The sequence below is a fragment of the Podarcis filfolensis genome (genome assembly GCF_964270895.1).
Source record: "Podarcis filfolensis genome assembly, chromosome: 10".
In the NCBI taxonomy this organism is placed as follows: Eukaryota; Metazoa; Chordata; class Lepidosauria; order Squamata; family Lacertidae; genus Podarcis; species Podarcis filfolensis.
In genome coordinates this window covers 37,502,679-37,524,597 of record NC_139612.1, presented here as the reverse complement: position 1 = coordinate 37,524,597, position 21,919 = coordinate 37,502,679, and positions in this window count along the sequence as shown.

Sequence of the window (21,919 nt, the reverse complement as noted above, 5' to 3'; positions counted from 1 at the left end):
TTCAGGGAAGTTTTAACATTTAACGCTGTATTGTTTTTAATACTTGATTGGGAGCCACCCAGAGTGGCTGGAGAAACTCAGCCAGATGGGCGGGTATAAATAATAAATTCTTCTTCTTCTTCTTCCTCTTCTTCTTCTTCTTCTTCTTCTTCTTCTTCTTCTTCTTCTTCTAGTGTTTTATTCTTTTTGTAAACCACTTTGAGGTATTCTTAAAACCAAGCAATATATAATTTTTATGAAATAAATAAATAAATACAGAGAACATCTGAGTCATCCTCAATCGGGAATAAAATACTAGCTATCCAGCCAACCAGCAGCATTCCTGTTGAGTTTATTGTTATAAACAAAGTGGCCAAGACCGGAGCCCACTAGAACGGGTCAAAATGGGCAGGGGAGGGGGGAATCAAGCAACAAAACATGTCCCTCCCTGGGACTTTCCCTGGGGAAAGAATCTTCACAAGGAATTTTACTTCTGTTTCAGTAACAGGTGGCTAATTCTGGTAACATATCAAAAATCAGGGGTGCCAACTTGAATAAAATATTGTGGGGTCCCAGGTAAGCCCCGCCACACATAATTGATCAAATGATGCAGTGCGTACACACTATTTGAGTGGGAATGCCCATCAACTTTGTGGGGGCCTAGCCCCCTCAAATATTTTATTTGGGGGGGCGAAGCCCCCACGGCCCCTAGGAGTTGGCACCTATGTCAAAAGTTGTCCCCTTTACTATTCCATGTAACACAACAGGCGCTGCTTGGACCTTCTGAAGAGTACCAGTGAATATATTTGAAAACATTCCATTAAACAGGGCCAGTCCAAGAAATTTTGGCACCTGAGTCAAACCACAAAATGGCACCACCCTCTCTGCCAGGGAAGCAAGGGTGAGTGAAGCTGCACATCAGAAACAAAGGGGGGGGGATAAAGATCTACATCAGTATTGGCTGCCCCTGTGGACTCTGCTGCCTGAGGCTGTTGCCTCACCTTGTCTCCTGAATGGGCTGGTCCTGGCATTTAACATTGGAATTTGCCAATGTTAAAGGTTCCGGAACTATTTTTTAAATTTTCATTAACTAAAATATCTCTCCATAATTTATTAGTATAATCTTCTCTTTTTCTTCCTTAATAGGATATTGTACATACTTCTTTGGGCCAAAAGCCCTTAGTTTGCTTATCTGATTATTATTTTTCTTTAAGGACCTTTTAAAAAAATAAATTTTATTCAAAATTATAACAAAACATATTTTCCAAAAACATATCCTTCTTTCCCCCCCATTTTTCTTCCCCCCCATAAAACCCATCCCCCCACCCCACCCCCCGACTTCCCTCAGTTCCAGTCTTTGGTTTCTCCAATAATGCTATTTTCTGCATGTTACAGAGTTGTATAGATCCTCCAACTGTTTAGCTTATTATTATCAGTAAAAAAATTGTGAATGTTTATTCAAAACCTGCCAAGGAGTCCAGTTCGCTTTGTTGCATCTTCAAATACTTTGTGAAAGGTTCCCATTCATCCTTAAAGTCACAGTTATCCTTATTTCATAGTTTATGTGTCAGTTTGCCAGTTCTGCATAGTCCATCAATTTTTCTTGCCATGATTCTTTAGTCGGAGCTTCTTCAGTCTTCCATCCTTGTGCTACCAGAACTCTCGCAGCCGTTGTCGCATACATGAAGATGTTTTTCAACTTTTTTGGCAGGTCTTTCCCTACAATCCTGGCTGTAAAAGGTATACTCTCTATCAAACATGTGTCTCACTCTCCAGATATCTATCAGCTTTAAATTTTGAGTCATGTCAAAAAAAGTTTTTGGCAATTTACCTTCTTTGGTCTCTTTTTTTCCTGGCTGATCTGTCTTTGTCTAAAGTTGGAACTCCATTTAAGTCTCCCATTAAAATGATCTTTTGATCTGCAAATTCAAGGATCTAGCTGCTTTTACAGGGGCTGTTTACTTCTCCTACATTTTATTATCAAATAATGATTGAGAAATATACCGGTATTCAAATTTCCGGTGGTGATGTTTTAGCAAAAGCACATCCATTTTTCAATAAAAATTACTAAGAAGATTAGCCTCATCATTTAAACGTTTACTTTTTAACTGGCTCCTGCTGAAGGAATTTTTAAAATCTAAAAGATTTTGGAAACTTTGTCAAAGCTGTAGTGCTTAAAATGGATATGTTTTAACTTACACTTTGATTGCTGTGGCTCCATGGTAGAGCATCCTTTTTTTGGATGCAGAAGGCCCCAGGTTCAGATTCTGGCTGGACAAGTGTCCTGGTTTGAAACGTTGGTTAGCCACTGCTAGTCAATGTAATACTGAGCTAGGTGGACCAATGGTCTGACTCCATATAAGCCAACTTCCTGCATTCCTAATGCTTGTTTTTGTGATTTATATTGTAACAGCCATTGACTGCAAACAATGCAAATGTGACTAAACTGTATTTAGTACAGCATATTTGGGGAACGCTTCAATTTCTTCCCAAGAGGGTGGGGGGAAGCTTAGAAAACCCAGGCCCATTCCAATTTGCGATGGTAGCCAAGTGTGGTAGCCAAACCTCCATAATTCAATACCTGGCTTTTAATCTCTTAGAAGATCTTGTCTTCTCATTTCCTGAATAGACTAGCAAACCTTTCCAGTTAGCATAATCATTAAGAACATTTCAACCCTCATAAGCGAAAGGAAACACTAAAAGCAGCTGGTGTTTTCAGAAGTAGTTTAGCGTCTATTTTTCTGAACCGTACGGGCTTTTCCTGGGACATCATTTCCAGAAGGTTAACCTACAGTAAAATGTATTGATTCTGTTTTATTTTCCTCATTACCATGTGTGAACTGTGTGCTTGTGCAGCATTCGTTTTTGCAAAGTGCATCCATATCCTTCTCTCTCTTCCTTATTTGTCCCTCAGGTCCACTTCCCTTCTTCCCCTTTATATAATAACTGCAATGCATCAGCTTTATTTATTTATTTCTAAAAAATATTTATATACCACTGTATCATAAAAAATATATCACAGAAACTTACAACCCTATAAAAACAAAACAAAAGAAAAGAACAATAAAATTGTAAGTTAAGAACGTGTTAAAGGCAAACACATAAGCGGCTGAGCTGAGCACAGACCTGTTGGTCTTCCTATCTTACAAATCTGAATGTTCTTCAGAATAAGATACAAATAAACCCTCTTTCTTCCCCAAGCCTTCTTGAGATTTTATATTTCTGAGAGCCTCTGCATTCAAATGCTACAAATCCATCCTCTGTGTTGGATGGACCATCCTCCATAAAGGATGGCCCCTTTTTAAAGCCATCCAGGTTTGTGGCCACCAAAACATATTCAGATACAAATTACATAGTGTGCAATGTGAAGAAGTACCTCCTTTTGTCTAACCTGACTCAATACCAACTCCTCTTTCTATAAGGTGAAAATAGAATCTTGTTCTTGCTGCGGCTACAGGTCCTTCACCTAATGGTCTTTTTGACAAGGACTTGCTGTCATTATTTTCTGTGGGTTTGTGCCAAATGGAAACGACTTACAATAATCAAAGCTTTCCCTTACAGCAACCACCCAGTCAGAACATGCTGTGTGCATGCCTTTTCACCGATTGTTCTCCGTGTACTTTTATCATGACGCCAGACAACCTCTCCAGCCTACATAGTCTCATGGTGTTATTCCAGGATGATGGTCATAATTCTTATTTACTCAGCCTGAATGATAGGAAGATAGCACACACCCAAACCTCTGCTACAGAAAGGGGGAATGCTTCAGGCCTATCTGTCTGCCCTCGAGACTCCTGAGATCCACATCCTTTGGAGGAATACCTCTTACTTAACCATGCTTTGAACCCTCCTTTAGTGATTTTGGAATGTGCCATCCAACACTGATGAAGAGTTTTGCTGGCCTGGATTGAGCATAAAGAAGCATGTGTGAATGTGAAGAAGCTACTCCATTAAATAAAATGTAAAAATTACATTATTATTTTTTGCCTAACCCTCTTTTGCCTCTGGCATTACCCCAAATTGACACGTGGCTCCTGGAAGGCTGCCTAGAAGAAAATGTGGCACTTCAGGTAAAAATGTTTCCCTTTCTCTGGTGGAAAACACTGTGACTATAGCAGGGCTCTTCTAATGTTTAATGGCAAAGGATTTCTTTTTTATAACACAAAGGCCAAAATTATTTGGGTTTTTCCTGGTGAGGAGTACTATTCAGTTTGGTTACTGCTGTTCTAGGGGCATTTAACTTTTTTTTACAATTTACATGAAATATTTCTGCCTCTCATTGTACCAAGAGTACCCTGCTTTAAGAATAGGGTTTACATTCCACCTAAAGTAGATATTTATTGGAGAGCATTGAACTACTTTTAATCTTACATACCCGTTAAAAAAGAAAGCTAAAAGCAGAAAAAAGTTACCACTCTTACTGGAATGTTGTAAAGATTAATGGAGAGTATAACAAATAATTATTACACCCAGGTCACAAAAGATGAACTGAAATCCAACTATAACAAGATAACGATAAAGGGACCCCTGACCGTTAGGTCCAGTCACGGATGACTCTGGGGTTGCGGCGCTCATCTCGCTTTATTGGCCAAGGGAGCAGGAGTATAGCTTCCGGGTCATGTGGCCAGCATGACTAAGCCGCTTCTGGCGAACCAGAGCAGTGCACGGAAAAGCTGTTTACCTTCCTGCCAGAGCAGTATCTATTTATCTACTTGCACTTTGACATGCTTTCGAACTGCTAAGTTTGCAGGAGCAGGGACCGAGCAACGGGAGCTCACCCCATCTCAGGGATTCGAACCGCAAGCTTCCGATTGGCAAGCCCTAAACTCTGTGGTTTAACCCACAGCACCACCCGCATCCCAACATAACAAGATAGCCAGTATTTTACCTGTTCAGGTAAAAATCATAATAGAATTTTAGCTCAAGGTTAATGGTACTGAAAAAATTGTTCAAAGTGTCTTGGCAGCTTGCTGTCAAAGATTTAGAGGAACTATTTTTGAGCAAACAAATTTCCATTATATGGACCCTGAGCAATGAAAACAAATAATTTTGATGAGATTGTCCCACCATCTTTTATGTAACTCTTCCATACAGTGGTGCCCCGCAAGACGAATGCCTTGCAAGACGAAAAACGCGCAAGACGAAAGGGTTTTTCGTTTTTTTGCGTTGCTTCGCAAGACGATTTTCCCTATGGGCTTGCTTCGCAAGACGAAAACGTCTTGCGAGTTTGCTTCCTTTTTCTTAAAGCTGTTAATACCCAGCGAATCCGCGCTCCGCAAGACGAAAAAATCGCTAGACGACACAACTCGCGGAACGAATTAATTTCGTCTTGCGAGGCACCACTGTATCTTTTTCTTAGTGGGAGTGCTGTGAAAAACCTGCAGCCAGCCTTCAGGATATCAGCTTATCTTGTAACACTTCTTCCAGGATATTGTCCATATTCTGAAGTAAATTCCACAATGTTGGTCAGACCCCACCAAGAGTCCTGTGTGCAGTTCTGGGCACCACAGTTTAAGAAGGCTATTGACAAACTGGAACATGCGTGGAGGAAAGTGACCAAGATGATAAAGGGTTTTGTAAACCAAGCCTTATGAAGATTGGTTGAGGGAGCTGGGTGTGTTTAGCTGGGGGAAAAGCAGACTTGGGAGATGAGATGATGGTCATCTTCAAATATCTGAAGGGCTGTCATATGGAAAATGGATCAAGCTTGTTTCTGTTGCTCCAGAGGGTAGGACCCAATTTGAATTGATTCATATTAAAAGAAAGGATATTCCGCGGAAAAGGTTTCTGGTGGTAAGAGCTGTTTGGACGTGGAATGGACTACCACAAAAGTTGGCAGAATCTCCCTGACTGAAGGTATGACCCTTGGGATCCCTTACAACCCAACATTACTGTGATTATGCATTCAACAGGATTTGCTCTCTAATAGGTATTTTTAGGTTTGCCATTCAAGTTTCTTTTGTCTTTGGAAAATCTCTGCTTTATTTTCTTAGTTACTTAGTTAGGCCCTACCTTTCCTCCAAGAAGCTCAAGGTAGCATACTGATTCTTCCCCTCCTCATTTTCTCCTAACAACAACTCAGTGAGAGAAGTTAGGCTAAGAAACAGCAACTGGCCAAGGTCACTCAATGAGTGAAGATTTGAACCCTGGTCTCTGAGGTCCAACACTCTACCCACTACACCACATGAACACACAACAAAACACCTGTGTACACAACACATGCACCACTTACATGACATCAGCTATCAAAACAGTCACTGGACAAACACTTAGGGCTTAATGTGATGTAGCAACACGGAAGAATCAACTAAGTCAATGTTTTCCTCCAGAAAACTAGCTTTTGTGTCGTTTCTCCAGCAAAGTCGTGTGGGGTTTAAGTGGCTACATCTTTAGCAGCAGAACTATTTTCTCTTGATTAATGGCATACGTTTTCAATGGCATCTGCCTGCTTTAATCCCAGGAGATCCACCACAGTTAAGCATCACTGACTACTGACATTTACAGTTCCTTGGAGACTGATATTTCTAATAAAATCAAAATCAAGGCAAAATGGGTAATTATAATGTTTACACATCCAGAGTGTTTGACCTCAATAACCCACTAAACAGAAAACTGGCAGAGTTTCAGATAAAATTAGCAAACGTATATTGGGAAACAAAGTGTCCTTACTTTTTAACCATGCAGACTTTTATTTGTATCTTTTAAAATTACAATTGAAACTTATAGTCAATAAAGAAACTTAATTCTTTATATCTGCTTTCTGAAACACTAACACTTCGAGAGATGACTGTCTGCTGCTGCAAACTGGACTTTGAATTGATGTGGAACGCCCTCCCATCATATGTCAAGGAAATAAACAACTATCTGTCTTTTAGAAGACATCTGAAGGCAGCCCTGTTTAGGGTAGTTTGATGTTTGATGTTTTATCCTGCTTTTAATATTTTGGGGGCAGCCACTGAGAGTGGCTAGGGAAACCCAGCCAGATGGGCAGGGTATAAATGATAAGTTGTTGTTGTTATTGTTGGGCTTAATTCAATTTTCAGGTCTACAATGGCACTAGAGTTTCAGCCACTGAGATGTCAGCGTCTCACCAAATTATTATGTCTATCCGACTTTCAAGACATAACACAACACTGATGAAATATTGGCAATATTTTTATATATATATAGTTTCTAGTCTTATGCATTTTGCAGTAATATCGTCGGCCAGGTTTATTCACCCTAAGGTATGCTCTTGTTAAAGATAACCATGGTCTTTTTAAGACCAAGACCTTTCATTTCAATGTTCTGCAAAAAAAAAAAAAATTTTTAAAAAAATTATAGAAATGCTCCAAGCAGGATAAATGATCATGTCTCACTTTTAAGAAGGATAATGCATTGTACTTTGCTTCAAGAAGAGCTACGTGTGGTGCTATGGACTTTGTCAACACTACTCCTTTTTGTCACTGGTGTCTTTCAACACTCCTTGCTTAAATGAAGGGGGGGGGGGAGAATCTGACATTGCTCAGCTAAAATATACACAGCTGTGCCTTTTACTGTTTGTAGAACCGTCTTTTCTGGGTTCAGCCAATAATGCAAACTGTGCCCAACAACTAACTACCCTGCTGTAATGGAAGGTGTAGTGATAGGGGGAAATGGAAGAAGGAACCCCTTTCTGTACTTACCGTTGCACACAGGGAAGCAATTAAAGGTAACACAGCCAGGGGGGAAAGTGTATAGTGGTAGGGATCTTTGATATGTAACTTTTCTGATTTTTTAAGAATTGCCTTAGATTGGGATGCTAACCCCACCCGTAAATCTGTTTAACATTACACAAAGCAAGTGTTTCAGAAAGGATAGGCTCTAAGCTCATTTTAAACCCTGATAGTTATACTGACAATGCCACCTTTTCGTGGCTCTGTGTACTTGCTGCCATGCCTACAGTGGTCATATTTTTTCATGCCACATCTGCTGCATCTTTAACAGTTTGTTAATATCTATCTATGTGGCAGGGCAAAAGTCATCAGGGGAGATTTTCATATCAATGTATATGCAGGACGATGCAAAAAGCTACTGTTGCTTGATTCTAATTAGGATGCTGCTGATAAAAGCAAAGCAGTCTTACCACCTGGCAGCTTGAACTTTTGTGTACCAAAGCTAATAGAAAGATTCTATCTATTTATCCATTCATCAGAGTTGGATTTAGGGGACCATGATCAGTTTACCCACACTGGGCACTGTGTTGAGATGGCGGTGCAGGGGGCCACAATACTGGCAAACAATGGAAGCCGAGAGGTGGGGGGCACTGAATTTTGGCACTGAACAGCGCACTGCTGAAACTGAAAGTCCAAAGTCTGACACTGTATTCATTCATAGCTTTGGGACCCAACACAACTTCACAGCAACCCACATAAAACACCATCAAAGCCACAACATTCTTGCAAAACAGAATTCTGAAGTGGTCAACTCCACCAAAACATTAAAATGGAAATAACAAAGCACAGTGGTCATCCAACGGCCTGCTGGGCAGTGTTAATATAAGGTCTTAGAGCTCTAGTTTTTCTAGGGATTACTCCTCCTCACTGTAAAGTGAACAAGTCTAAGAAAGTAGTATGTCAAAGACAACAAAGGTGGGGCCAAGCGGAATTCCTTGTCTCCTGTCTCTGCTCTTCCTCCTCCTCCTTAATATAGTCAAAGTTAAGTCTCATCCTATTCTTCTGGAAACATTCCCAGCAGCAGTGATATCATGTCAGGGATTGGCAGGGCTCTGAAGAGTGTGTGGCGGAGGCAGGGGACAAGGAAATGACCCAGGAGAGGGGACCAGTGATTATGGGGTGTGACATCACCAGCAAGGTAGGAGCCGGGGGGGGGAGGGCAGTCCAAGGTGGAGGAAGGTGATCAGACTCTGAAACTCTGGAAAGCCAGTGCTTTTCAGGGTAGACAATAGTGAGCAAGATGTGCAATTGTCTGTCTCAGTATAAGGAAACTTCCTATGTGCCTATGGATAACATACAGTGCCATCCTACACATCTACAAAAGTAAGTCCAATTGAATTAAATAGGGGTTGTAACCAGGTTAAGTGTTTATAGGATTGTAGTCTTAAGGAATATTTTCTTAAAAGAGGACAAAAGTCAGAAGAGCTTTTTAAACGGTTGAAATGAGGTAATGAAGAGAAACTTTAATTTTGGGTCTTGCTGTCGCCGTGTACTTTGACATACACTTTGAAAAAGGCAATACCTGCAATTCATTCTGCCTTCCCTGTCCCTTGTGATAAACAAACTGTACTTTATTCCATGTGTGCCTGGAAACCTTCCCAGTCTGCAAATTCTACAGTGGAATATTTTAATTTGAACAAGACAGCCACATGGCACCACTCGCTCAATCAAACTGTGATAAGGAGATTACACATAAAGCAAATTTAAGGCAGAACCCTTCAAGTGTAACCAAGCAAGAAAAATTCTGGGGGTAATGCCATTTTTATACCTTTTGGATGAAAATGCATTTGAAAAAGAAAACACTATAGTTAATTATTCATTCCCCCACCACACCTCCAGACAAATATTTGGTATTCATTGACTTAAAAAGTAGCACAAAGCCAGAAGACAGCCTTGGTTTTCTAAGGAGACTTATTTGCCAAATGAATGGATCAGGCTGTCTTTGTGCCTGGCAGGCAGGCAAGCAGGCAGACAGGCAGGACAGACTAAAAAACAACAAAATCACGTAATGTAATCATGTATCATACCAAAGGGATTGTATGTAGCAGTTCTGGGCAATTACCAGAGACACTTAGATTTGTGGCAATTTCCTGAGGCAGTTGTGTTAGTCTCTTGGTTCAAAAATAACAAGAAATCTTGCGGCACTTTAAAGATGAACAAAAGTATTACTAGGGCTGTACACCAGATTTGCCCAAAGCACAGATCGATAGGACCAATTAGGGGGAGGATTTGGGTTTGGGCCAACTCTGGTCAAGCCCTGGATTGGGTCAGGCCACCTGGAGCAAGCCAGGGCTGTCAGAGGGTAGAGTTCCCTATCAGAGGGGAAAATGCAGTTGTCTGCTTTGCCACTGTGTTCCCTTCAGGGAACGCATTGGGGAAGCAGACGGCAGCAGGACTGAATCCTATAGGAATCCCGCAGGTGCTTGTGAAACAGCACGCAGCAGGATTGGATCCAGCAGATCCCATTAGGATTGAATCCTCTCTAGGAGAGCAGATAATTTCATCTTGCTGGCTGCAGAATTCACAAATGTCTTCTCCACAGGGAAAGCTTTGGGAAGCAAACTAGCAGGCAAAAGAGTCAGTCCTGTGGGCTGCAGGGTGGTCCCTGGGAAGCAGCACCCAGCAGGATCAAACCCTTCTGCTCTCAGTTGGAGGGTGTGAAGTGGGGTGGAATAGGGGGGAGATGAAGCATCTCCTTCTTTACCCACCCCATTCCAACCATATGCTTTCTTAGGCTTTAAAAACCCTAAATAACCATTAGCCCTGCCCCTGAATTGATTCCAGACAGGTTGGCCTGAGTGGGTTGGAGCTGATCTGTGCTCCCACATTGGGTTGGGGGAATATGTGCTCAGCCCTCTTTATTATGGCCTAGTCTTTCATGTTCCCTCTGACTATATCAACATGAAATCCAGATCCATTAAGCATCAGAGACTGCAGTAGCAGACTGTGCCTATGCTTTGGTACTGGGCCCTAGGCAACCATGACTGACAGAGTTATTTTCAAGACAAATCCCTGACCCCATCTTGAAAACTTTGTTGTCCTTCCAGCTTTGGTGGAGCTACTGGCTCACTAGGTGGGTGAGGTCATGCTTTGGAATGCTTCACAACTCAGGGAACACACTGCCTACAATATTGGTGGGTTACCACCCGGTACAACACCTTGAAGGTTCTAGACTTGACCGTTCTTAGCATAGGGCGGTACTCAATGTTACTCTTACTCAAAGCAGATCCATTTAAATCAATGTACTGAAGTTGGCCATATCCATCATTTTCAATGGATCTACTCTGAGTAAGACTAGCACGGGATACAAGCCACATTAACCTTTATCTATCATATTTCATTACCTGAAGAGGAGTGGAGAAGGATTGAACTTGATGATGACCACTTATTGCACTAGTGTAATGATGTTTGGCGAAGAAGCAGGGAGGCTCCCAGGCAGCAGAGTAGCATGAGGAGGGCCACAGGGGTGGTTGCCCCGGGTGCAAAATTCTTAGGGACACGAAATTTCATCACCTGGTGCTGCCCTAATACAGCTGTACACTTCCATTGCTGGGCTCCACTGAAAACAGCTTCTCCATGCAAACCAGGAAGTGACCTCTCCAGATAATGGAATGACTCTTCTCAAGGGCAGAGCAAGGTGGGTGCGGTGGGGGTTGTCCACCCTGGGTATCATCTCCTAGGGGGGTGACATTTGGCATGCCACCCGCCCACAACTCCCATGTACTCTGAGCCGTCAGGTGATGGGGGGGAGCTGCGCCACTTTGCTGGCTGCCTTTCCCCCTTCCTACTTCGTTTTGACAGCCCCAAGCTCCTGGGCTGCTGGAGGAGGCAGGCAGGGAGGGAGAGGACAGGAAAGAGGCAGGCAAGCAAACAAGCAGAGGGTGTAGGGAAGGAGAGAAGCTCCCTAAAAACAGGACCCAAACCTTGTAACCCCCCCCCAAAAAAGCTCATCAACTTTGGCCAACCTTCCCCTGGCAATGACAATGGATAGATCACAGCCAGTGTTTTTATACTGAGTAGATCGCAATCTCTGGGGAGTCCAACTAAATTTCATGGGGGGGGGGGGGGGTTGACAAGAAATTTTCTGCACCGGGTACCACCTGACCTTGCTACGCCACTGACTCTTCTTTTCTTTTATCTGCTGCTGTAATCACCTAGGTGACACAGATGCCATTAGGCAGTTGAATGCACATGTGTACTCCATCCATTTCTCTCCCATCCAACCCCTCTGTGCGGCCCAGTGTGCTGGCAACCCACACTATGCCACTGCTCCCAGGGTGGTTGTAGCAAAGGTAAGAGGTGAGTTTTCTCTACTGTTCTAATGTGTCATAATGTAAAGTTGCTGCTTTATTTTGTCTCAGTGACCAGACTTTCTCTGTGGCTAGGATGGGGAACCTTTTCCTCTCCAGATGCTGCAGGACCACAACCCCTATATGACCATTGTTCATGATGGATAGGGTTGGTGGGGATTGAAGTCCAATAATACCTAGAGAGTCATAGGTTATTTATCCTTGCTGTATGGAATCTGCAGAATCTGATCTGTGTATTAATCCATTTCCTATCATGCTGGACCATACAATGGCAAAGAGTAGTAACTGAACAGGTTTAATTACAATGTAGATATTGTAAGTCTTCGGATGCTGAAATTTCACAATGTCCAGTTCTATCAGATTTATTTTCCATGGGGGGAAGAAACACAATGCTTGGCCGGATGCACAAACTTTGCTTGAGTTAAGCAAGGAACAGGAGAAACAGAATCTTAAGGCACACCTGAAAGTGCATCCAAGTGTAGATTTCTGTCAATTCTGCATTACTCTCAATGTGATGTACATTCCACTGAGCACATTTAAAATCATTAAGCTTGAACAGAGCTGGATGTGGGGATGTGAGCAGACTTATGTGCTCCATGAACATTAGAACAGCAATATTTTTGAAACTGTGGCTGGCCCTGGCTGTGCTTGCAGATTCAGTTTTGTGGTTGTCCCCTTCTCAAATTGCACACATCAAAGGAAGCTGTAAAACTGGGGTTGACATTTTGGTTTAACCAGCAAAGATCTGCATGCATTTGTGCTAGCCCACTGCTATGATGTGTATAAGTTTGTGAAACTGCTTTTTCAGGTGGAAAAAAGCATCTCCACAAGCACAGAGGTTGTTTGGAAAAAGGAAGTATATCCAAGACATTGCACATTCTCTCTGTGGATCTGAGAGCATGGGGAAGCAAAGCTGAAGGGGGGGGGGCATTTTCTTAAATATCCTCTGGGGGAAGTGAAATTATTCAATAGATGGGGAAGTATGGAAAATAAAATGCTCAGAATATGATCTGGTAGTTGCAGTAACCATCCCCAATTCTCTATTACCAATGTTGGATCACACAGTGACATGGGTGCTACACATTATACAGAAGGGGCATATTTTGTGGACACGACTAGGTTTAAAAATAAAGAGTTGCAGAGGAAGCAAGACAGAAGAGATTTTGACATGCTGATAGTGGGAATAAGGTGAGGAATTTGAAGTCTCTTTGTTTGCAGATGGGTGGAGAAATGACTAGATAAATACCTAGGTAGAGTTCTTGGATTGATAGCTATATCTTCTATTGTTCAGTGCTATTTCTGAGAGGGGGTTGTGGAACTCAACATGAAGTCATTACAGTAAGTGCCACACTTTTATATGTTACTGCATATGTTACTCATAATTATACAGAGGCAGACTTTGGTAATATGGCACCCTATGTGAGACCAAAATTTAATGCCCTAACCTCTGCCTTCCCAAAGCTGGGTAAGCAAGGTTGTGTGAGGGTTCTGGCAGGGTCCTAGAGCCCTCCCATCTCCTTCCCAAAGCTGAGCAGGTGCTTACTAGGCTTTCGGAAAGAGCAGGGCCATCTTAAGCGTATCCGAGGCCATGGTGCAAAGATCCCTCCGGTGCCGCCCCCCCAGCAACTCCAAAACAAGGAAGGGCGTGGTGGAAAATGTCCTCTGCCTCCCCCACCGCCCCAATCCCTGGTGTGGTGGGCGATCAAGCAGGAAAACATGCTGGAGGACATGCTCTTCAGCGTCGGGGTGCCCGAGAAGGCAGCCTGGGAAGGCTGCACGCCGCCTTTCACCAGGAAGCAGGAGAAGGACAATGACCAGGAACAGGGCCATCTTGAGCAGATGCAGAGACTTGGGAGGGAAGTTGCACGCAGCTTCTATCCTAAGCCTCTGCGGGGATCGCTCTCCTCCTGCGGAGACTTGCGAAGGAAGCTGCATACCCTGCCAGCCATATAGTTGGCGGGGCACAGCTGGCTGGTGTGCTGGGAAACAGGAGGCTGCTGGCAAAGCCGTGCAGCTCCCCCACTCACTAGGGCGCCCCTGAGAGGCCGGCACCCTGGTGCAACGAACCACTAACACCAATGGGGAAGACGGCTCTGGGAAAGAAGCAGGAAGCCACCCCCTTAGTGTGGCGCCCTCTGCTGGGGAACCAGTCATAGTGCCCTGAATCCACATCTGTATTTATGAAATATTACTACTGAGCTAAATATTAACAGAATGATTGTACTGGGTCTATTTTATTTGTGGCAATTCTTCTCTCCCCACCCCTCTCCCCGCCTGCCACCCAATCTTAGTTTAATAAAATTTCTGTTCTCTCTTCTGTCTTCTTACTATAAAGCACTGACTCTGAATTGTTTTGTGGATTCCAGCCCCTACCCCACCACCACCACCTTTCAGTTACTGTAGTGCCTGCTTAAGCCTCCTTTGTTCTTTGTTTTTCTCCAGCCAGTCTCTTTAAGGGTTGTTATTTTGTGTGGGTTCAATTTAATGAATACAAATGCTGCCTGCCTCTGCTTCGGCAGCAGCACGAGGATGAGTGCAGTCATAAAGGGCAATAAGTGAGTTTTCCACAAAGCGAAAAGAAAATGTAAGTGGCTTCTGGCATAATGAAGAAAGTTATACCGTTTGAAGTGGATATTGCAGCACTGGAAACAGTGTCAAAGGAGTGTGACTGAAGTGCATTTGCCAGATGAAGTCTGCTTCATAGACTTGAGACAGAAAAATACCCTCGCTTATAATCTGCTTAGACTCAGATTTGAAAAGGTTGTTTTAGAAATGGAGTTCATGTAAGGTGATGCGTTTGTGCTGATAGTCTAGTTGCCTGACATATGTGGTTGTTTGAACTCATAAGAAGAAAAGAGACTGCTTGACCTAAACCAGGAAATGTCCATAGTGGAAATCATAACAGCAACCATAATGAAGGCGGGTGGGTGAGGGGGGACACAAAATGTTAAGGACGTGGACAGCATTATAATCAATGTAAATTGGCAGACCAAAAGTCAAAATAGGCTCAGGTGAGACAATGTTCTTGAATTTCAGTCCGAACATGTTAGTAGAAATGGATAGATTATGTCTATTTCCAGTTCATGTTAGCTTCTTTTGTGTTCACACATGTGTCCTATTTCCACATCAATCTGAATTAGCTATTTAAACAGCATGATTTTGTACATCCATGCATTTAGTATGCATTTTAACCTAAAACACATATTTTGGTATTTGTCGAGCCAAGAACTGTCTCACAAAAATTTGGGAAGTGTGAAAACAAAGGTCGATTTCATTTCAATTCATATGTTAAACTGGGAAGGTGTGAATGAGGTCTGTTTGTTAAAAATGCAGACTGAATGAAATCCTAAGGCATCTCTATGTGTTACATTAAGAAATGAAATCTCCTGCAAGAGTTTATCCAGTTTAAATTCCTCTAAGTTGCTTAGGTGTATGAATGGAAGAGGGCTGTTGTGCTCACCTCCTGTTTGTGGCCTTCACATTGACTTGTGGTCCATCACAGTGAGGAGAGGCTGCTGTACTAAAAAAGGCCCATGGCCTGTCTCACTTATCTGCCAGACTTACAAACCACTACTATACATAGTAAAACGTTTTGATAAAACACCGCTAAAATCTACAAAACTGTTTTAAAAACACAAATTAAAGAATTAGCAATAAAACACACATTTAAAAAGTTTGAATGAAAATGCAGATCACTAAATTATATGTCTGTGTCGGCTTCCTAAAGCATGCCGTGGATCAGCCTTGATTAGGCAAACAGCTGCAAAGAAGATTGCTGTATTTTTTAATCAGAGATCTCTTCTTCACAAATGGTACTGGAATGCCAAAAAGCTGCAGAGCACTCTGTGCAGCGTCTGAACCTTAAGCATGTGCCATTTACAGTTGCAGGTCAGATCATTAGCAGCTTGCCTTTCAGCAATAGAAGCTACCTCCAGCTGGACCATATCACCTGCTCCCCTTCAGAAAGGGAATGGCATACTGTTTCAGTCTGAATTACAGATGCCGGTTTTTCACAAGGCTGTCTCTCTATTTGCCTAAAAGAACAACGTAGCAAGGCTAACAAAGCTTTCTTTGTATCTGGTGTTATATTTCCCTGGGAAAAGAAACTGAATCTAAAAATAATGCTTTCCACTTTGAATTGGCTCTCAGCTCACACAGGAGTCAGAACTAAAGCTGGAAAAAACCAACTTGAGGTGATGGGAGAAGAGGACCAAAAAATAAATTTAAAAAATGCACTAATATGAGGGAGAGTTTTGCTTTATTAACATTGACCGGAAGGAAAACACTGTTGATTCCCTGATGGATGAAAAATGTTTTTCTGTATACAGAAAGCTTTTTTTAAAAAATGGTTGCTCTTTGAATCTTGACAATAATGAAAATTTGTTGGGGAAAATGAGTGTATTTGATATGCTAATTTAATCTATTAGTATTCAGGTTTATAACTTATAATGAGATAACTGGGCATTTTTAACCTTGATAAATGTTTGGTTGCTGCAAGCTCCTTTTTTTGATAAATGATGATGTGTCAATGTTGAAGCCTGTGAATTTATTTAAATTACTGAGGCTTTTCATTGCAAACTCAGGTGGAGGCTTTGAGCCAGCATTTGAGAACTGACAGCAGCAGATGTAGGAAGCTTTTACTGTGGGAATGTATGTCAGCAGAATGTTTAGTTGAACTTGGCTGGATTTTTTTTTTTTAAATGCTCCAGTGATAAAAGGGAGTTGGCTGACCCACAGCCAAATAAACATTGATTAGGCTTATGATATCAACAGGGGTGTCAACTTGAATGAAATATTGCAGGGGCCCAGGTAAGCCCTGCCCCACATAATCACATGACATGTGCACACACATCATTTGAATGGCAGTGCCCATCAACTTTGTGGGGGCCCAGCCCCCTCAAACATTTAATTACAAGGGCCAGAGTTGGTTCCTATGGATATCAATGAGTTTCAAGACATTTAGACGTTAAGACAATCACTGAATACTGAGGGATGACTCAATATTTGGCACAGATTTCTACTTCTATTAACAACAGTCAGGACAATGCCCACCTGATTAGGAATTCTTGGTTTACGTCCTATTAGTAATGAGATCCCCAAATACCTGTTCTGTGTTTCTAAAAAGATGCTGTCTATTCCTTGCTGAATAGAATCACTTTGAAGTGGAAACAGAGCAGCTAGTAACATTTATATTATGTATTTAAGAGGTAAAGGACTCCTGCATGGTTAAGTCCAGTCATGGACGACTCTGGGGTTGCGACGCTCATCTCGCTTTACTGGCCAAGGGAGCCGATGTTTGTCCACAGAAAGCTTCTGGATCATGTGGCCAGCATGACTAAGCCACTTGTGGCGAACCACAGCAGCGCATGGAAATGTTGTCTACCTTCCCGCTGGAGCGGTATCTATTTATCTGCTTGCACTTTGACGTGCTTTTGAACTGCTAGGTTGGCAGGAGCAGGAACCGAGCAATGGGAGCTCACTCCGTCGCGGGGATTCAAACCACCAACCTTCTGATTGGCAAGCCCTAGGCTCTGTGGTTTGGGCCACAGCGCCACCCATGTCCCTTATATTGTGTACAATGGTACCTCGGGTTACGTACTTAATTCGTTCTGGAGGTCCGTTCTTAACCTGAAACTGTTCTTAACCTGTAGCACCACTTTAGCTAATGGGGCCTCCTGCTGCCGCTGTGCCGCCAGAGCACAATTTCTATTCTCATCCTGAAGCAAAGTTCTTAGCCCAAGGTACTATTTCTGCGTTAGCAGAGTCTGTAACCTGAAGCGTATGTAACCTGAAGCGTATGTAACCTGAGGTACCACTGTATTTATAAAGTTTTAAAGTGGTAAACCACCTTGTGACTGTTTACAAAAGGGCAGTATAGAAATCCCTGAAGACATAAATAAATTTGCAAGTTTTAAAATTAGGAGGTGTTCCTTTTTAAAAAGGAAGATGTAACGACTGTAACAGGGTCCCCTCCCTCTATGCGTTAAAATACACATGAGATTTGAATTCTGATTACCTATTGTAACAATAGTTGCTAGTCTTGACTTTTTTCATGGCTTATGTCTATGGATAATGGCATTAGAACAGCTGGAATTAATTTAATATAAAATATACCTTTCCTTAAATTAAGGTTATGTCTTCTTTATTTGAAAACCGATCTCCCAAGTCACCATAATAAACCAGAAGTAACAAACAACAGTTCAGAGGATTTGGAGATGTGTTGTTCACTCGTTAAGCATGAAGTTAGAGTCAAAGTATGCTTAAACCCTAGGTTTGCAATGGTTAGCTCACAGCTCCAATGGGAGTCTCTTTTCTCCTCAAAGATCTCAAGGATAAACCATACACTTCACTGGACCATGACCAATAGAGTGAGTGAGAGATTCTGTTGCCTGACTGACATTAGGATTTTGAAGGGGAGAGCGTAATTCTTGCAGAAGCCACGGATCTCAAATCCCTGACTTCGTGTTCTGCTTGCTCCAAGATCAAGTATACCCCTCCTCTCCCTTGTTTTGTTTCTTTTCGTTTGTGTTCTGTGGCACATCGCTCTGTTGACTCTAAGCTTCTGGGAAGTGAGAGTATCTTTTCCTCTATAGGATTAAGGTTTGTGTATGTACTGAATGATTATTTGCTGCCAATATGCAACTTTGCTATCCAAAGTAGCGCCTACATAATCTGACTCTCCCATTTCTGTGTAACAAAGCAATCTTTTTCTACTTCTTGGTGTGACATGTTATTTATCAGGAATAGCAGTTATATGTATACACACATGTCTTGACTCCATGCAAAAGCTTCCATGCCTCTTGGTGGTGTATGTTGAGACCCAACAAGGTGAACATGTATGTGGGTTCAGACGTTTCACTACTCTAGGACTGCATGTGATGTGAGGTTTTGTTGCTGTTGTTAGAACTCCTGGTGTCTTTTTCTACTATGAGAAGCTGCTGTAGGGAACCAGTGTGCTGTAATGGTTTCAGCATTAGACTAGGATCTGGGAGACCAGGGTTCAAATCCCCACTTGGCCATGAAGCTCACTGGGAGACTGTGGGTCAGCAACTACCTCTCTGCCTAACCTACCTCACAATAAAACATTGCAGGGATAAAATGTGAAAGGGGAAAATGTGTGCACAACCTTGAGTTTCTTGAATATAGATGCAATAATTAATGGGGTATAAATGTCAAAATAATAATAAAGAAATGGAGCACATGCATCCATTTGGATCGGGGTGAAGTGGAAGGAGTGGTGGGTTCTCATCCTCAGCTCCAAACCACAACCCTGACCCAAATCACCATCCCAAGCCCCTTTTGTTTTTGCTATAGCAAAAAAAATTAAGGCTGTCAGTCATTCCAAAAGCAGAACTTTCATATCACATGTTCTTTGGCTTTATGTGATCATGACTCAAGTCTTGGAATTTACTTTGTGGAGTGAATAAACCCTGACTATTTATTACATGTCCCCTGGTTTATGAAACTGACTGTAACTGCCTTGAGAAAGCCCCCAGGAAGATGGTTCATCTGGCACAACCTTCTCTTCTCAGTCATCTGAGGGAAGGAAGGACAAATGAAAAAAAGCTTTGGAGCTATGTGATTTCCTCTGTCAGTTGTCTGAGTTGAAAACATGAGAGAAGCAACAAGGGTTGTGGAAAACCAAGCGTTACGTTGTTAAGCCACTATTAAGAAACAATAAAAGGATGGGGGCATCTGTCCTGATAGTTCAATCCCTGGTTGACAGAGCCTTGTAGTTATTGAAACAGAAAGGGTTAGTCTTGTGTTGTTGCAAACTTCAGCCTAACAGAATGAGCAACCCCCATCTCTGCAATAAAGTTCATAGTTCAGCTGGGAAAACCAAACAATTTTTCTCCCTTGCAAAGTAGCTCATTTTATTCCAAGATCAATTAGGAGCCATTTCCCCCCTCCCCCAACAAATAGTTCTCATTTTACTAGGAATCATCACTAAGAGAATCCAAATAAAGAAAGTTGGAAAAGTGGCTGGAATTGTACAACCCAGTTTGTTGTGCACTTCTTAGAAACTGTGTTTGCTTTGCTGACAATCCAGACTTAATTTGCTGGCATTTTAACCTGGGTAGGGGGTTAACTCGTGAGTTAAAAGGAAAAGAGAATTTTTGAGAACCTGCTCTAATATGGGGTTATAAATCCATCCAGTGGTTAGAACGTCAAACTGTGCTTCCAATTGAAGATACCTTGATTTCTAAATATTGGCAATGAAAGGCTTCTCTATGGAAGCCTGCACAAGTTATTTTAATATAGTCACTCTTCTGTAAACACAGAACATGTATCCTTTCAGCAGATACTTCTTCTGAGTATAACATGGTAGTATCCAGACTCCAAGGAAACATATTTGAATATTTATCACCTTTCAAGCCTTTCTCAAAATGCGTTCTTGGCTGCACAGGGAGAATTTTGTTGTTGTTTATGCAATCCTGAGGATTTTTGTACATTCCTGTTCAATGCTGATCATGAGAGTTGTATAAGAGAGTAATTCCAAGCGGCAGGACTGCCCCAAGACATATTGTTATCTGAGGGGGAAAGGAAAAATAAAACCCATTGCACATACAGAAGCCAATTGGGCTGCAACATTGTTGTTAACATAAGAGCCTGAAGGGTCAGGCCAGTGGCCCATCTATGCACTGAGAGCCAGTGTGGTGTAGTGGTTAAGAGCAGTAGTCTTGTAATCTGGGGAACCGGGTTTGCGTCTCCGCTCTTCCACATGCAGCTGCTGGGTGACCTTGGGCCAGTCACACTTCTTTGAAGTCTTTCAGCCCCACTCACCTCACAGAGTGTTTGTTGTGGGGGAGGAAGGGAAAGGAGAATGTTAGCTGCTTTGAGACTCCTGAAGGGGAATGAAAGGCGGGATATCAAATCCAAACTCCTCTTCTTCTTCTTCTATGCTAACATCACAGTTCTTACACTGGCCAACCAGATGCCCATGGAAAGCCTGCTAGCAGGACCTGATCCCAGCAGCACTCCCCCCTCCTGCAGTTTCTAGCAAGTGGAGTTCAGAATTCAAAAGCTTTACTGCCTTTGATAATAGAATAACCTTATCCTTTGAATTCAGCCTGATCTTTTATTTCCCTTCTCTTCCTTCCCCCTCCCCTTTTATGAAGATCACCCTCTCTGAGACCCCACAGCTAATTCTCCCCTGGCCTTCTAGCTGGCCCAAGTAGGACCAATTCAGCCAGCTAGCCCTGGGGATTATCTAATTGATTTTTGATTTTTAAATTTTATTGTTATTCATTTTTTTGTACTGTATTTTATGCTGCTTTTATAATTAAGTGTTTTAAAGTGATTTAAATTTGTTGTTAGCCGCCCGGTTTTTGAACCGGGAAAGGCGGGGTATAAATAAATCATTATTATTATTATTATTATTATTATTATTATTATTAATTATCCCTATTGCTGTTATTATTATCAGTGCTTTTTTCTCATACACACACACACACACACACACACACACACACACTCATATATATTCTCATATATATATATATATATATATATATATATATATATATATATACACACATACTGTGGGTATGTACTTAATTCGTTCTGGAGGTCTGTTCTTAACCTGAAACTGTTCTTAACCTGAGGGACCACTTCAGCTAATGGGGCCTCCCGCTGCTGCCATGCCGCCACCGTGCGATTTCTGTTCTCATCCTGAAGCAAAGTTCTTAACCCGAAGTACTATTTCTGGGTTAGCAGAGTCTGTAACCTGAAGCGTATGTAACCTGAAGTGTATGTAACCCGAGGTACCACTGTATATATATATATATATTCTCATTTTCCTGCTCATATTGAAATACTGCCCCTCAATGAGGCCAAACTTAGATTCACAAAATGTTTAGGGGTATGCGTACCCCTGTATCCCCCTCAAAAAAGCACTGATTATTATTATATTTATATCCCACCTTTCCTCCAAGG